The sequence below is a fragment of the Ornithorhynchus anatinus genome, chromosome 1 (genome assembly GCF_004115215.2).
Source record: "Ornithorhynchus anatinus isolate Pmale09 chromosome 1, mOrnAna1.pri.v4, whole genome shotgun sequence".
Lineage (NCBI taxonomy): Eukaryota > Metazoa > Chordata > Mammalia > Monotremata > Ornithorhynchidae > Ornithorhynchus > Ornithorhynchus anatinus.
Genome location: NC_041728.1, coordinates 99,196,301 through 99,214,489, shown reverse-complemented (window position 1 = coordinate 99,214,489; position 18,189 = coordinate 99,196,301). Strand labels below are relative to the sequence as shown.

The 18,189-nt window shown below is 48.9% G+C and overlaps 1 protein-coding gene across 5 annotated transcripts in view; it reads left to right on the top strand.

The window, feature by feature from the left end:
* Positions 1-18,189, top strand: part of RIN2 (Ras and Rab interactor 2) — a 248,243-nt gene that overhangs the window by 13,946 nt on the left and 216,108 nt on the right. The window contains exon 1 of one of the 5 annotated variants that reach the window (XM_029066548.2): positions 12,759-12,922. The exons of the other annotated variants lie outside the window; for them this stretch is intronic. The gene's annotated coding sequence lies outside the window, so the exon portion shown is untranslated. Of the gene's footprint in view, positions 1-12,758; positions 12,923-18,189 lie in introns of those variants that run through there. 5 annotated transcript variants of the gene reach the window in all.

Here is an 18,189-nt window from a genome sequence, read left to right as displayed (position 1 = left end):
GTCAGCAAGGAGGTTGATACGGTAATCTAGACGGGATAGGATGAGCGACTGTATTAACACCGTAGTAGTTTGGATGGATAGGAAAGGGCGGATTTTAGCGAGGTCGTGAAGTTGGGACTGACGGGATTCAGTGATGGATTGAATATGTGGGTTGAATGACAGAGGGGAGGCAAAGATAATGTCGGTATTTGTTAAGCACTTACGATGTGCAGAGCACTGTTCTAAGCGCTGGGGGAGATACAGGGTAATCAGTATCTGGGGCTCACAGTTAATCCCCATTTTACAGATGAGGTCACTGAGGCACAGAGAAGTGACTTGCCCACAGTCACCCAGCTGACAAGTGGAAGATGGGGGATAACCCCGGTGTTACAAGCTTGTGAGTTGGGAAAGACGGGTGTCGTCTGCAGTGATGGGAAAGTTAAGGGGAGGGCAGGGTTTGGGTGCGAAGATTTGTCTTGGACATGTTGAGCTTGAAGTGACGAGAGGACATCTGCACACTGACTCTCAATAAATACTCCGATTGACTGACTGTTTGAAAGTTGCTGATGAGCAAGCTGCTCTACCCTTAATCGTACGCTACTTGGATTTTTTTTTCCCCCCCAAGAGGAATTTCTTTTTCAGTTGTGTCATGAAGCTGGTGAGCAGTGCAGTCCAGGTGCCGTCATGTGACTGATTCATTAAAAATGAATCTTTTATCTTTCCATTCAAAATATTGAAGTGCAACACGGTCTTGGCATTCCACTGCTCATGAATTTTTGGTTCACCGAACCCAAGTTCCACAAAAAGGCTTTAAATCCTAAGAGGCCTCCGATTCTGTAAACCCTTGTAAACGTCCTGATTTTTAAAACTTAGATGGGATCTACCCGCGCAAGCTTTCCCCTCGGCTACAAGCCGTGAAGCTCCCCGCAAAATTGCCCGGGAGTAGATTTCCAAAAGCTGTTTTTGACCCAGAAAGGCTGAGCTAGGATATCCGGCTGAGAGAGGAACTACTCTGGGAATTCTTTGATAGCCAACACCAACCCCACAGCAATTTTGTACATATCTTTAAATTGTATATTATAAATATACTTGTTGATTCATATTAATGTTTTCCTCCCCCTCTAGACTGAAAGCTCGTTATAAACGGGGAGCATGTCTGCTAATTCTGTTGTATTCATTCATTCAATGGTATTTATTAAGCACTTACGGTGTGCAGAGCACTGTACTAAGCGCTTTGGGCGAGTCACTTCACTTCTCTGTGCCTCAGTTACCCCATCTGGAAAATGGGGATGAAGACTGTGAGCCCCACGTGGGACCGCCTGATTGCCTTGTGTCTACCCCAGCGCTTAGAACAGTGCTCTGCACATAGGAAGCGCTTAACAAATACCAACATTATTACAGTACAACAATAAACAGTGACAGCCCCTGCCCACAGTGAGCTCTCCCAAGTGCTTAGTGTATTGCTGTGCACATAGTAAGCGCTCAATATGTACCATAGACTGACTCAGTAATAATAATAATAATTATAATAATGGTATTTGTTAAGCACCTACTATGTGCCAAGCATTGTTCTAAGCGCTACTAGGCTTGGCTCTGATTCCTGCGGTCTCCCCCACTCAGTCCAAAAGGAGATGGTGTATGGGCACGTGTGCGCACGCAGGCGTGGCTCAGTGGAAAGAGCCCGGGCTTGGGAGTCAGAGGTCGTGGGTTCTAATCCCGGCCCTGCCGCTTGCCAGCTGTGTGACTTTGGGCAAGTCACTTTACTTCTCTGGGCCTCAGTTTCCTCATTGGTAAAATGGGGATGAAGACCGTGAGCCTCACGTGGGACAACCTGATTCCCCTGGGTCTACCCCAGCGCTTAGAACAGTGCTTTGCACATAGTAAGCGCTTAACAAATACCACCATTTATTACACAGTGGGGTGGGTATGGAGAAGGAAACAGCATCAAATCCCCTGCCAACCAGTTGTGGTATCCTGTTGCTGTGCTGTAAATCCCGGTCCCGTTGACCTTTCCCATGCCAAAGTACCATCAGCGTCCCAGAAAGTCTCGATGAAATCTGTTTGTCACCTGCTTTCATAATTCAACTCCTATGTCCGCAGGGTGTCCCGCCCCTATGTTTCAGTTCTCTGGCTCTGTGCAGTCTGGCAAAATCAGTTTCTCATCAGCAACGGGAGCATCATCATAATTAATTATAATAATAATAATGTTGGTATCTGTTAAGCGCTCACTATGTGCCGAGCACCGTTCTAAGTGCTGGGGTAGACACAGGGGAATCAGGTCGTCCCACGTGAGGCTCACGGTCTTCATCCCCATTTTCCAGATGAGGGAACTGAGGCCCAGAGAAGTGAAGTGACTCGCCCACGGTCACACAGCTGACAAGTGGCAGATCCGGGATTCGAATCCACGACATCCGACTCCCAAGCCCGGGCTCGTTCCACTAAGTCACGCTGCTTCTCTGAGAGAGTCAGTTCTTGGCTAGGTGCTCGGTGACGGATGGTAACTGAAGCATCGTGGCTCAGTGGAAAGAGCCCGGGCTCGGGAGTCAGAGGTCATGGGTTCGAATCCCAGCTCCGCCACTTGTCAGCTGTGTGACTGTGGGCGAGTCACTTCACTTCTCTGGGCCTCAGTTACCTCATCTATTAAATGGGGATGAAGACTGTGAGCCCCACGTGGGACAGCCTGATGACCCTGTATCTACCCAAGCGCTTAGAACAATGCTCTGCACATAGTAAGCGCTTAACCAACACCAACATTATTATTAATTGAAGGAATACATTCCCCGCTGTCCCTAAACGTCCATCCCGTGACAGACACACAGTGCGATGGGGCTGGGCTAGAAATGAGCCACAGCACAGAACTGGGACTGAGAGCGGCATGGCCTGGTGGATAGAGCCCGGGGCCTGGGGGTCAGAAGGAACTGGGTTCCAATCCCGGCTCCGCCACTCGTCTACTGTCCGACTCTGGGCAAGTCTCTTCATTTCTCTGGGCCTCAGTTACCTCATCTGGAAAATGGGGATTAAGACTGTGAGCCCCAGGTGGGACAGGGACTCTGTCCAACCTGATTACCTTGCGTCTACCCCAGCGCTTAATACAATGCTTGGAACGCAGGAAACGCCCAACAAATTCCGCAATTATAATTATTATTATTATTATTCCCAGATGGCATTCCACAGAGATGTAGCACCTATCTGACCCAAGGGACAGCAAGGCCTCTGTGTAGTAAGCAGTATTTTAAAGTTCTATCGCTCTTTATACTATTCCCAACACTGCATTGACTTCCTAGACATTTGTATCCCCACAAGCTAACTTTTCAATTCCCCGTTTTTCTGGCTGCTCCTAGAATCTGAAATATATTCGGTCAAGTCTCTATTAGAGAAGCAGCGTGGCTCAGTGGAAGGAGCCCAGGCTTGGGAATCAGAGGTCGTGGGTTCTAATCCCGACTCTGCCACTTGTCAGCTGTGTGACTTGGAGCAAGTCACCTAACTTCTCTGGGCCTCAGTGACCTCATCTGGAAAATGGGGATTAAAACTGTGAGCCTCACGTGGAACAACCTGTTTACCTTGTATCTGCCCAGCGCTTAGAACAGTGCTTGGCACATAGTAAGCACATAACAAATTGTTGTTATTATTATTATCTGTTTTCTTGCCTGGGTTCCCGCTCCCTTCAGGAAGGATGGAAGATTAGCGTTCCGTAACCTTCCACTGCCTGATTGCACCGTGCAGATATTTCAGGATGGACGAGCTCAATGACTAATTGATTAGAGAAAAAAAAATATTTGTACGTGGTGGTGAGGCTAGGATTCACCTCCATTAGTAATAATTAGTAGACTGTAAGCTGTAAACTCCTCTAGACTGTAAAAACTCGTTGCGAGCAGGGAACGTGTACTCTCCCAAGTGCTTAGTACAGTGATGTGCACCCAGGAAGCTCAATAAATACCACCGATTGATAGATAATTGTAGTATTAGTTAAGGGCTTACTATGCTTATGAGTCTTTCAAGGGACAGGGTCTGATTTCCCCATGTAATTCTTTCTCAGTGCTTAGTAAATCCTATTTTTACTACTTCTAGACTGTGAGCCCGCTGTGGGCAGGGATTGTCTCTATCTGTTCCCGAATTGTACTTTCCAAGCGCTTAGTACAGTGCTCTGCACGCAGTAAGTGCTCAATAAATACCATTGAATGAATGAATGAATACTAGCCGTCAAACACTGTACCCAAAGCTGGGGGAGATGCAGATGGAGCAGATCGGACTCAGTCCTGGTCCTGCGTGGAACTTTCAGTCTAAGAAGGAAGGAGAGCAGGTGTTGGATCCCCATTTTACAGAGGAGGAAACCGAAGACCAGAGAAGAAGAAGAAGAATAGTGTTATTTGGTAAGTGCTTACTATGTGCCAGGCACTGTACTAAGCCCCGGGGTGGATGGAAAGCAAATCGAGTTGGAAACATGTGGGACTCACAGTCTTGATCCCCATTTTACAGATGAGGTAACTGAGGCACAGAGAATGATAATAATAATTACGGTATTTGTTAAGCGCTTACTACGTGCCAAGCACTGACTTTGCCCAAGGTCACACTGCGGACGAGTGATGGAGCTGGGGATCGGGACCCGTGACCTGGAAGTTAAGTGACTTGCCCAAGGTCCCGCCGCAGACAAGTGGTGGAGCTGGGATCAGAACCCACGACCTAGAGGTTAAGTGACTTGCCCAAGGTCACCGGGCAGGCAAGCCGTGGAGCTAGGATTAGGATTAGATTAGAGAAACAGCATGGCTCAGTGGAAAGAGCCCGGGCTTTGGAGTCAGAGGCCACGGGTTCGAACGCCGGCTCTGCCACTTGCCATCTGTGTGACTGTGGGCGAGTCACTTCGCTTCTCTGTGCCTCAGTGACCTCATCTGTAAAATGGGGATGAAGACTGTGAGCCTCACGTGGAACAACCCGATTACCCTGTATCTACCCCAGCGCTTAGAACAGTGTTCTGCACATAGTAAGCGTTTAACGAATACCAACATTATTATCCCAGGCCCATCCACTTTCCATTAGGCCACACGTTAGTGCTGAGGATGGCAGCTGGTTTGGCACCACTAGAGTGTTAGAATTAATCGGGGAATTGGAATAAAAATTGGAAGTAGGATTTTGAGACCTTGATGTGAAGGTCTGTGTTTCAGTAGCTCAGAGAGTAGTCAAAAGGCCAGCATGGATTTTGGAGGATTTACAAGTCAAATTTGACGGGAGTGAGACCGTACTGGCACTCCCCCACTCTCTTCTCACTTGAGCTCTTGGGTGCCCTTCCCCTTCCTGCCCCTGATTGCACTTATTTATTATTATTATTACTACTACTACTAATAATAATGTTGGTATTTGTTAAGCACCTACTATGTGCCGACCACTGTTCTAAGCGCTGGGGTAGATACAGGGTAGTCAGGTTGTCCCACTTGAGGCTCACAGTCTTAATCCCCATTTTACAAATGAGGTAACTGAGGCCCAGAGAAGCGAAGTGACTTGCCCACAGTCACACAGCTGACAGGTGGCGGAGCTGGGATTAGAATCCATGACCTCTGACTCCCAAGCCCATGCTCCTTCCGCTGAGCCGGGCTGCTTCTCTATTATCTTATTATCATCTTATTGTTATTCCTATGATTCTTATGATTATTCTAATCATCATCATCATCATCGTATTTGTTGAGCACTTCACTATATGCCAAGCACTGTTCCAAGCACTGGGATAGATGGAGGGTAATCAGGTTGGACACACCCTGTCCCACATGGGGCTCGCGGTCTAACTGGGAGGGAAAACGAACGTCGAATTCCCACTTTACAGATGAGGAAATTGAGGCGTAGAATAGTTAACACAGCAAGCAAATGGCAGACCCAGGATTAGAACTCAGGTCCTCTGACTCCCAGGCCCTTGCTCTTTCCACTAGGTCGTGCTGTTCTCTCAGTGTACGTGCTGTTAAACTGGGTTGCTTCCTCCTGCTTGTAATTTATTTTAATATCCCTTTCTGATTCTCCTCGAGAGCGGAGATCTGCTGTACACTCCCAAGCGTTGAATACAGTGCTCTGTCCTGGAACCAGAAGGTCACGGGTTCTAATGCCGACACCTCCCCTTGTCTGCTCTGTGACCTTGGGGAAGTCAGTCCCCTTTCTGTGCCTTGGTTATCTCGTTTGTAAAATGGGGATTGAGACTGTGAGGCCCCCGTGGGTCAGGGACCGTCTCCAACCCGATTTGCTTTTCCCTCTAGACCGTGAGCTCGTCGTGGGCGGGGATTGTCACTCTTTGTTGCTGTATCGTACTTTCCCAAGCGCTCAGTACGGTGCTCTGCACACAGGAGGCACTCAATAAATATGATTGAATTGAATGAACGAATAAATGAATGCTCTGTGTAGAGTATAGTATTTATCGAGCACTTGCTGTGTGCAGAGCACTGTACTAAGCACTTGGAATGGACAATTCAGCAACAGATAGAGACAATCCCTGACCAATGACGGGCTTACGGTCTAATCAGAGAAGCAGCGTGGTTCAGTGGAAAGAGCCCAGGCTTGGGAGTCAGAGGTTATGGATTCTAATCCCGGCTCCGCCACTTGTCAGCTGTGTGACTTTGGGCAAATCACTTAACTTCTCGGTGCCTCAGTTCCCTCATCTGTAAAATGGGGATGAAAACTGTGAGCCCTAGGTGGGACAACCTAATTACCGTGTATCGACCCCCGTGCTTAGAACAGTGCTTGACACATAGTAAGCACTTTACAAATACCATCATTATTATTATTATTATTATTATTAAGTACTTACGATTGATTAAACAGTCTATTTTTTCCACTTTACCATCTGGCCCACTGCTCACCCATTCCCCCGTCTCGCCCCTAGCTCTCCTCTAGTTTACAATGTAGCAGGGCAGAGAGACATTAAAATAAATTACAGATGTTGGGAAGGAAACGCATTCCCTGACTAACCCCACCCTCTCATCCCCCACCACCTTCTCATTTGTGCCATCCCCTCGGCTATCTGAGCGCTATGTTTGCATTCATCAGTGGTATTGATTATTATTAATGATAATGATAATATTTAATAATAATAATAACGTTGGTATTTGTTAAGCGCTTACTCCGTGCGCTGGGGTGGATACAAGCAAATCGGGTTGGACACAGTCCCTGTCCCACATGGGGCTCACAGTCTCCATCCCCATTTTACATTGAGGTAACATGGAAAAGTGAAGTGACTTGTGAGTCAAGTGGCGGAACCGGGATTAGAACTCATGACCTTCTTACTCCCAGGCCCTGCCTCTATCCTCTCCCCATGCTGCTTCCCGGGATTTATTTCGCTTCTACTGTCTGCAGAGCGCTGTACTAAGTGGGAGAGTAAAGTAAAATTAGTAGACACGATTCTTGACCTCAAGGACCTTACATTCTAGCAGGGGAGTCAGACTGGAAAAATAAATCTCGGATCAGAGGGAGAAGGAAAGGTGGGGGATGAACACGAGTTATGACTTAAGAAATGCGGTAGGTAAGGTATACGTATGAGATTGCGGGGGAAGGCGGGGGGCGGGGTTGGCATTACATTCTTCAATATTCATTCATTCAAGAGTATTTATTGAGCATTTACTATGTGCAGAGCACTGTACTAAGCGCTTGGAATGGACAATTCGGCAACAGATAGAGACCATCCCTGCCCATTGACGGGCTCACGGTCTAATCGGGGGAGACAGACGGACAAAAACAAAACAACTTACACAATACACAATACACAAAACACAATAAATAGAATCGAGGGGACGTACACCTCATTAACAAAATAAATAGGGTAATAAAAGTCTATACCAATGAGCACAGTGCTGAGGGGAGGGGAAGGGAGAGGGGGAGGAGCAGAGGGAAAGGGGGGGAAAGGGGGCTTAGCTGAGGGGAGGTGAAGGGGGGAGGGGAGGAGGAGCAGAGGAAAAGGGGGGCTCAGTCCGGGAAGGCCTCTCGGAGGAGGCGAGCTCTCAGTAGGGCTTCGAAGAGGGGAAGAGAGTCAGTTTGGCGGAGGTGGGGAGGGAGGGCGTTCCGGGACCGCGGGAGGACGTGGGCCAGAGGTTGTGATCAGGTGACATTCAAGTGATAAATTGGCAGCTGAGGGATATAGGGCGGGGACATTTTAAATTAACCAGGAAAAGCCCCCTCTGGGAGATGGATAGGGACCATGTCCACTAATTTCTGTTGTATGGTACTCTCCCAAGCACTTAGTACAGTACTCTGAGCATAGATGTACTGGAGAGAGCACGGGCCTGGGAGTCAGATGGTCATGGGTTCTAATCCCTCCTTCCACTTGTCTGCTGTGTGACGTTGGGCAACTCACTTCCCTTCTCTGGGCCTCAGTTACCTCATCTAGAAAATGGAGACTAAGATTGTGAGCCCCATTTGGGACAGGGACTGTGTCCAACCCGATTTGCTCGTATCCACCCCGGTGTTTAGCACAGTGCCTGTTACATAGTAAGTGCTTGACAAATAACGTAATTATTATTACAGTATGTACTCAATAAATACCATCGATTGAGTTGTAATTTCAGAAAGGTTTTGAAAATGGGGTGAAGCAGGGTCTGTCAGATACGGAGAAGCAGTGTGGTCTCATGGATAGAGCACGGGCCCGGGAGTCGGAAGGACCTGGATTCTAATCTCGGCTCTGCCGCTTGTCCTCTGTGTGGTCTTCGGCGAGTCACTCCACTTCTCTCTGCCTCGGTTACCTCATCTGTCAAATAATAATGTTGGTATTTGTTAAGTGCTCACTATGTGCAGAGCACTGTTCTAAGCACTGGGGTAGATACAGGGTAATCAGGTTGTCCCACGTGAGGCTCACAGTTAATTCCCATTTTGCAGATGAGATAACTGAGGCACCGAGAAGTGAAGTGACTTGCCCACAGTCACACAGCTGACAAGTGGCGGAGCCGGAATTCGAACCCATGACCTCTGACTCCCAAGCCCGGCCTCTTTCCACTGAGCCACGCTGCTTCTCTGTGAGCTCCATGTGGGACAGGGACTGTGTCCAACCTGATTACCTTGTGTCCACCCCAGTGCTTAGAACAGTGCCCGGCACATAGTAAGTGCCTCACAAGTACCATCAACAACAACAAGGGAGACCGTTCCAAACTGGAACAAGGATGTGAGCAAGAGGTTAGCAGCGAGAGAGCCAAGAATGAAGCTTTGAGTAAGTTAACCTGAAAGGAGTATCGAGAATATCTTGCGGATTCGTAGGAATTTTCCTGGAGACACAGAGGGTTTTGAGGAGTCGAAAGGTGTGTGAGGAACCGGGTTGTAGAAAAACCATCGGGACACGAGAGTGAAATAAGACTGGATAGGAGAGAGAGGCCGGAAGCAGGGAGACCAGCAAGGAGGCTCCTGCAGTAGTCAAGCTGGGATGTCAATCAATCGATGGTATTTATTGTGTTTTTACTGTGTGCGGGGCACCGTACTGAGCGCTTGGGATATGACATGCGCGTGGACCGGCGTGGCGGCCATTTGAATGAAGGGGAAGAGATGGGTTATGGAAAGGTGTGGTGGCAATCGGGCAGGATTTGGGTGACAAGCTGAAAATGAGGACTAAAAAAAAGAGGGAGGAATCGGAGGTGGTTATCGTCCCATCTCCGTCCTCCCATTCCTGGATAGTACGTGGTGTGTACCCACTGCCTCTACTTCCTGCCTTCCAATTTCCTTCTTGGTCTTCCACAGTCTGGTTTTCACCCCCTCCGCTCCCAAAAGCCTGTTCTGTTAAGGTCACAAGCAGTCTTCGTTTCCCCCCAAATCTTCCAGACTCCACTCCATCCTGATTCCCTTCGACCTCTTCGCAGCCTACAACACCGTGGGCGGCTGCCTTCTCCGGGAAACATCACCCGGTCTTAGTTTTCCGGACATGGTCCTCTCCCGGTTTTCCTCTTTCCTCGCCAGCTGACCGTCTCGGTTTCTTTCTCTGGCTCTCCCTCTGCCTTTCAATCCCTAACCCTGGGGGGGGGGTCCCTCCACGCTCCGTTCTAGGTCCCCTTCTTTTCTCCATTTACAAGCCCTCGCTTGGGAAGCTTATCCACTCCCATGGCCTCGACGAATAATAATAATTATAAAAATGGTATTTGGGGAAGCACTTGCTGTGTGTCAAGCACCGTAATAAGCACTGGGGTCGGAACAACATAATCAGATCGGTCCCCGTCCCGCATGGGGCTCACAGTCTAATTAGAACTCCCATCTCTACGTGGCCGATTCCCAAATCTACCCCTCTAGCCCTGTCCTTTCTCCTTTTCAGCAATCTCGCATTTCCTCCTGCCCCTAGAATACGCCTCTGTGGATGTCCCGCCGGTTTCTCCAACTCAGCCCGTCTAAAACCGAACTTCTCGCCCTCCTTCCCAGATGTTCTCCTCCGCCCAACGTTCCCGTCACTGTCGAAAACATCACCAACTACCCGTCTTTCAAGTCTGCCAGCTTGGTACCATTCAGTCGATCGGTAGTACTTATCGAGCGGGGACCTAAAACCCGAATAAGGGCCGTGAGGTGTGAGGCTGTGGACACAGCCTATTTAAGCAGTGCTCTGCGTATAGGAAGTGGCCGGTACAGTGTTCTGCACACAGTAGACACCCAGTACAGTGTTCTGGATGTGATAGGCACCCAGTACAGTGCTCGTTGCAAAAGAGAGGCCCTGTACAGTGCTCTGAACACAGTAGCCATCCACCCAGTACAGTGCTCTATATGTGGAAGGTGCCCAGTATAGCATGGCTCAGTGGAAAGAGCACAGGTTTGGGAGTCAGGGGTCATGGGTTCGGATCCCGGCTCCGCCGCTTGTCAGCTGTGTGACCTGGGGGCAAGTCACTTAACTTCTCTGTGCCTCAGTGACCTCATCTGGAAAATGGGGATTAAGACTGTGAGCCTCACGTGGGACAACCTGATCACCCTGTGTCGACCCCAGCGCTTTGAACAGTGCTCTGCACATAGTAAGCGCTTAACAAATACCGACATTGTTATTATTATTACTCTCTATGAAGTAGGTATCCAGTACAGTGCTCTGTGTGCGGTCCAGTCAGGGCCCTGTACATAGTAGGTGCTCAGTCAGTTCTGGTGATACTAAAACCCTTACTATTATTATTATTATCACTAATAATAATAATAAAACTGTAAAGAGGATTGCATTGCCCTCTTGTCTTGTGTCTGTAAATCTTCTGGGGCCCCACCGAGTTATTTCTGGGGCTGTTTATATCTGACGTAAGGAGGACGGCTGTATCTGCTTCTCTTGGCAGAACTGACGAGGCTGATGTCAGATGCAGGCGAGGATTTATTTTGCTCTTAAAGCGGGAGCTTACAAGCTGCTCAAACTGTAAGGTGCGGCCAGGATTGAAGCCCCCTGCGTTCCCGAGCCCAGCTGGGCGGGCAGTGGGTGGTGGACGGTGGGCCGGCTCACCGTGCTAGCCTTCTCCCCCGCCGGGCAATCGACTGACCTCCGCCAAGGTCGGATTTCCCAAGCGTAAGCGAAGTTGTGCGAGGCTTTTGCAAAAAGCTTAAGCTGCTGGCCCAGGGAGGGGGCCGGCTGAGCTCTGGGGCTCGGCGAGTGTGAGTTTTGGGGGAGTTTTCTGGCAGCCTCACAGGATGTTTAGTGCAACACAGGGGATCCCAAATCACATCCATGAGAACCGAGAATTCTTCCATGATTTCCCACCGCTTCCAGGCCCTGTGCATAATTAGCTTTTACTTTTGATCTCCTCTCCTCCTCCTAAGACTGTGAGCCCTTTCTGGGACTTCATTCATTCATTCAGTAGTATTAATTGAGCCCTTACTAGGTGCAGAGCACTGTACTAAGCGCTTGGAATGTACAGATAGAGACCATCCCTGCCCAATGACGGGATCACAGTCTAAACGGGGGAGACAGAGGGCAAAGCGAAACCGAACGAAACAAAAACAAGACAACATGATCACGATAAATAGAAGCATGGAGAGAGACACCTCGTTAACAAAATAAATAGGGTAATAAATAACATATACAAATGAGTACAGTGCTGAGGGGAGGGGAAGGGGGAAGAGCAGAGGGAAAGGGGGGGCTCAGCCTGGGAAGGCCTTCTGGAGAAGGACTGGAGGGGGACATGGACTGTGTCTCACCTGATTATCTTATATCTGCCCCAGCACTTAGTACGGGGCCTGGCGCATAGTATCCGTTCAGCTAGCACCGTGACAATAATAATTATTTAAGCTTTAATAATAATAATAGTAACGTGGGTATTTGTTAAGCGCTTACTATGTGCCGAGCACTGTTCTAAGCGCTGGGGTAGACACAGGGGAATGAGGTTGTCCCACATGGGGCTCACGGTCTTAATCCCCATTTTACAGGTGAGGGAACTGAGGGATCGAGAAGTGAAGTGACTTGCCCAAAGTCACACAGCTGACAAGTGGCCGAGCCGGGATTCGAACCCATGACCTCTGACTCCCAAGCCCATGCTCTTTCCACTGAGCCACGCCGCTTCTCTTTACATTATTGCCCATGAATAGTCATCTCCAACTAATTAGGGTATTTCTGACGCACGTCCTACGGGCCCAGGCATCATGTTGAGTGTCTGAATGGATTCGGGCAATCAGTGTGGACCCAGTCCCTGTCTCCAAAAGCGCTCTTATTCTAAAAGGTGGCAAGAGTAGGTATCTTGCCCCCATTTTATGGATGAGGAAACCGAGGCTCAGAGAGGTGAAAAGACTGGCCCAATGTCACACAGCAGGTCATTGACATAGCAGGGATTAGGATCTGGGTCATCCGAATCTCAATCCCGTACTCTTTCCACTAGGCCACGCTTCCTCCCCAGTGGACTTCTCCATTGAGCTGCATGGGAGCAGAGGATTCTGTGAGCGGGCTGTTTGGTCACTTAACGTGACGGCCTTCCTCGAGTGGAGTACTTGCCTGGCTTTGGGTTTAGGGCTTCCAGTTCCACGGTCCCCTCCGTCAGAATGCTTATCGTTCATCTTGGTGAGTTCTAGATTCTCAAATATGCTGTTTTGTGTGTTTTTTTTACTGTATGTTTTTCATTTTTTTTATTTTTTAATGGTATTTATCAAGCGTTTGCCATCCATCAGGCACTGTACTAAGCGCTGAGGTAAATGCAAGCTAATCAGGTTGGACACTATCCATGCCCCACGTGGGGCTCACGGTTTTATTCTCCATTTTACAGATGACATAACTGAGGCACAGAGAAGTTAAGTGACTTGCCCAAGGTCATACAGCAGACAAGTAGCAGAGCTGGGATCAGAACCCAGGTCCTTGTTCAAAGCGACATTCTCTTCCTTCAATTTTTTTAGTCAAGGAAATAAAATTAGAACCGTGGAAAGGCCACCAAGGATACCAAAAATATATTCTTAAACACTTCAGCTGTTCCGGAAGATAAGTCAAGGTCACTCAGAGAGCACGGTGTCCATCTGAGGGTCAGCCAGATTCCAGGCTGAAAAAAGTGGCCGGAATCTGCCCGTTTCTTGAAAGCGACAAGATGACCCGATCCCTAGCGATTTAAAAAAGAAGGGGGAACTTGCTGTTAAAATGAGAATTTATTTTAGCCAACTTTAGGAAACTCAAAGTTAGGTAGGAGACTCAAATTTGGGTTTGTTCCTTTGAAAATTTGTCATTTTGGAAATGTTCAGGCTAGCTGTAAAAAGCTAACTCTCTTTAAAAATGCTCTTACGAATGAAATCTTCGTCGTCGTAGGGTGGGTTGAAGTGAAAGTTAACATTGTAGCAGGTGAGGGTGGACGGGGGATGGGGATTACTAAGGCGTGCCCCATGGCTGGATGTCATTCATTCATTCAGTTGTATTTATTGAGCGCTTACTGTGTGCAGAGCACCGTACTAAGCACTTGGGAAAGTACAATATAACAATAAACAGTCACATTCCCTGCCCACAACGAGCTTACAGAGTCGGGTAGACAGACATGATTACAAATAAATAAAGTTACAGATATGTACTTAAGTGCCGAGGGGCTGAGTGCGGGGAAAAGTAAAGGGAGCAAGTCAGGGTGATGTAAAAGAGAGTGGGAGATGAGAGAAAGTGGGGCTTAGTCTGGGAAGGCCTCTTGGAGGAGATGGTGCCTTCAATAAGGCTTTGAAGGGGGAGACTTGTCTGTCAGATTTGAGGAGGGAGGGCGTTGCAGGCCAGAGGCAGACTGTGGACCAGAGGTCGGCGGCGACACAGGCGAGATGGACGCACAGTGAGAAGGTTAGCAACGGAGGAGCAAAGTGTGTGGGCCGGGCTGTAGAAGGAGAGACGCGAGGTGAGGTAGGAGGGGGCAAGGTGGTTGAGTGCTTTAAAGCCAATAGTGAGGAGTTTTTGTTTGATGCAGTGATGGATGGGCAACTACTGGAGGAGTGAGGTGACATGTCCTGAACGTTTTTGTAGAAAAATGAGCTGGGCAGCAGAGTGAAGTGAGTGAGACAGGAGGCTGGGAAGTCAGCAAGGAGGCCAATGCAGTAATCCAGGCGGGATGGGAAGAGTGATCGCACTAAGGTGGTGACAATTTGGATGGAGGCAAGGGTGGATTTTAGCAGTTGTGAAGGTGGGACCAACAAGGTTTAGTGATGGATTGAGTATGTGGGTTGAGTGACAGAGAGGAGGCAAGGATAACGCCAAGGTTATAGGCTCATGAGACAAGAAGGATGGTGGTGATGTCTACTGTGATGGGAAAATCACATATTTGCTATTGTTATAATGAGATGTTCTTCCCCTCGATTCTATTTATTGCCATTGTTCTCGTCTGTCCGTCTCCCCCGATTAGACCGTAAGCCCGTCAGAGGGCGGGGACCGTCTCTATCTGTTACCGATTTGTACATTCCAAGCGCTTAGTACAGTGCTCTGCACATAGTAAGCGCTCAACAAATACTTTCGAATGAATGAAAATCGGGGGGAGGACAGGGTTTGGGTGATAATATTAGGAGCTCTGTTTTTGACATGTTAAGTTTTAGGTGATGGGGGGACGTCCAAGTAGCGATGTCTTGAGGCAGGAGATGTGAGACTGGACATGTAGATTTGGGTATCATCTGCATAGAGGTGATAGTTGAAGCCATGAGAGCGAATGAGTTCTCCAAGTGGACGTAGATGGAGAATAGAAGGGGACCGAGAACTTAACCTTGAGAGATCCCTACATTTGGTGTGGGGGGAAGGAGGAGGGATGGAGTTCCTAACTCCATCCTAACTGTGGAGTTCACTCGATTGGAGGTTGGTGGTTAGGATTGCGGGAGCCCAGAGTTTCCTTCCCATAGCACTACCTTGAGACACCGAAATCGGCAATAGGGTGGCTGGATTGGGGGCGGCACTTTTCAAGAAGACTTGCTTCGAGTGAGACTTGCTCAGTGCACGAGAAAGGAATCGTCCTTTTAAAAAAACCCCCATTTTCAAAGAGTATGTTTTTTTTTAAATGGAGTTCTTTAAGTGCTTACTACGTACCAGGCGGTGAACTAAGTGCTGGGACACTTACTCAGGTTGGACATCATCCATGTCTCAAGCGAGGCTCGCAGTCTCCCCATTTTACAGATGAGGAAACTGAGGCCCAGAGAAGTCAAGTGATTTGCCGAGGGTCACACAGAAGACAAGTAGCAGAGCCGGGATCAGAACCCACGACCTCCGACTCCCACGCTTGTGCTCTTTCCACTAGGCCACGCTGATTTCCAGAGCGGTGTGGGAAGTGCTTGAGAGGGCAGCAGAAAATCTGAGATAGAATAGCACTGCGACTTCAAATCAGGGAAAATTCCCAAGTTGAAAAAAATGGGTTATGGGTTGGTGTGCAAGTGTGGGAAAGAGGAAATCAGAAACCAAAATCAACGAAGAACCAGGTAACTTGAGCTGGAATTGCGTCTAACCAGTTGAGGTCAGAATCGCTTTGTTCAGCTGTTTCTGCCCTGCTTCCTCTCCCCGTGGGAGAGTCTGCAATGAAGACCACTGTCCAACCCTTTCTGAAATGCCCAAAAAGGTGAAAATTCTCCAGACACGTGCCCTCACAGCCACGAATCGGCATCCGTTTCCAAAAATATCCCCGCTTCTCATGGAGACTTTGGAATCCAGCCATTTGAAGGGCGAGTTGCACGTTTCTTACGGGCGGGGTCGTAATGATAATAATTATAGTGTCTGTTAAGCACTTACTATGTGCCAGACACTGTTCTGAGCGCCGGGTGGATACAAATAGCCTGGTTGGATTCCGTCCCTGTCCCACATGGGGCTCCCGGTCGTAATCCCCATTTTAAAAGTGAGGGAACGGAGGCCCAGAGAAGTCAAGCGACTTGATGGCGGACAAGTGACGGAGCCGGGTTTAGAATCCATGACCTTCTGACTCCCGGGCCCGTGCTCTGACCACTAGGCTAGGCCTGAGGCTTGTTTGACCATTGCCTCCCCTCTCCTCAGGGCAGCCCCCCTTCCTGCCAGACGCTCTGTAGTTCCTGGGCATCCCCTGCAGCCACAGTCACGGGCTAATAGTTGGCGTGCGCGAGGTGGCTCCCCGGTCTCACCCTCTCCCGGCGGATCTGCCCCCATCCGTCCCCGGAGCCACTGCCTCCGCTCCGGCCGACGGACTCTCCCCCCCCACCCAGTTCGCCGTCTCTGTTATTTTTGGAGGCCTCTGGAGAAGGAGCCTTCGGGCAAGGGAGAACGGAAGGAGAATGGGATTCCTGCCCCACGAGTCCTTGAGGAGCCTTTCCGGGGAGGGGGTTCCTATGCAGGTTGACCGTGGTGGAAACTCCTCACTCTCGGCTTCCAAGCTGTCCATCCCCTTGCCCCCTCCTACCTCACCTCCCTCTCTCCTTCTCCAGCCCAGCCCGCACACTCCGCTTCTGTGCCGCTCACCCCCTCACTGTCCCTCGTTCTCGCCTGTCCCCCGGTCGACCCCTGGCCTACGTCCTACCGCTGCCCTGGAACGCCCTCCCTCCTCGCGTCCGCCAAACTCATTATCTTCCCCTCTTCAAAGCCCTACTGAGAACTCACTTGCCGAACTGTCCGTTCCATGCGCTTAGTAGAGTGCTCTGCACACAGTAAGTGCTCAATAAATACGATTGAATGAATGAATGAATGAATGAATGAATGAATGAATGAATGAATGAATGAATGAATGAATGGAAATGGCAAGCATTAAATGATCTGGCTCTCCGGCAGTATCTCACACTCACTTTAGGGAGAGGGTTTTCGGGTCTGAATTCCATTTTTCTGGGCCTCTGCCTGGCCATTGACACCCCGTGGAGGTGAATTTTCTCTGAAATTGAAAACAAAATAATATTAAATACAAAATAATATTATCCATCTGGATTCATTCATTCATTCAATCGTATTTATTGAGCGCTTACTGTGTGCAGAGCACTGGACTAAGTTCATTCATTCATTCAATAGTATTTATTGAGCGCTTACGATGTGCAGAGCACTGTACTAAGCGCTTGGAATGGACAAATCGGCAACGGATAGAGACAGTCCTTGCCCTTTGATGGGCTTACAGTCTGATCGGGGGAGACAGACAGACAAGAACAATGGCAATAAATAGAGTCAAGGGGAAGAACATCTCATTAAAACAATGGCAAATAAATAGAATCAGGGTGATGTACATCTCATTAAACAAAATAAATAGGGTGATGAAGATGTATACAGTTGAGCGGACGAGTACAGTGCTGAGGGGAGGGGACGGGGGAGGGGGAGGAGCTTGAAAAGTATAATTCGGCAACAGATAGAGATAATCCCTCCCCAACAACGGGCTCACAGTCTAGAAGGAGGGAGACAGACAACAAAACAAAACAAGAAGATTGGCATCAATACCATCAAAATAGATAAATAGAATTATAGATATATACACATCATTAATAAAATAGAGTAATAAATGTGTACAAATATACACAAGTGCTGTGGGGCAGGGCAGGGGTTAGAGCAGAGGGAGGGAGTCGGGGTGATGGGGAGGGGAGGAGGAGCAAAGGGAAAGGGAGGGCTCAGTCTGGGAAGACCCCTTGGAGGAGGTGAGCTCCCAGTAGGGCTTTAAAGACGGGAAGAGAGTTAGTTTGGTGGATGTGAGGAGGGAGGACATTCCAGGTCAGAGGTAGGATGTGGGCCAGGGGTGGACGAACCATCTGGGCATGGCACTCCCCTTCTTAAACAACTCCGGTGGTTGCCTATCAACCTCCACTCCAAACAAAAACTCCTCACTCTAGGCTTCGAGGCTGTCTGTCCCCTCGCCCCTTTCTACCTCTCCTCCCTTCTCTCTTTCTACCGCCCACCCCGCACGCTCC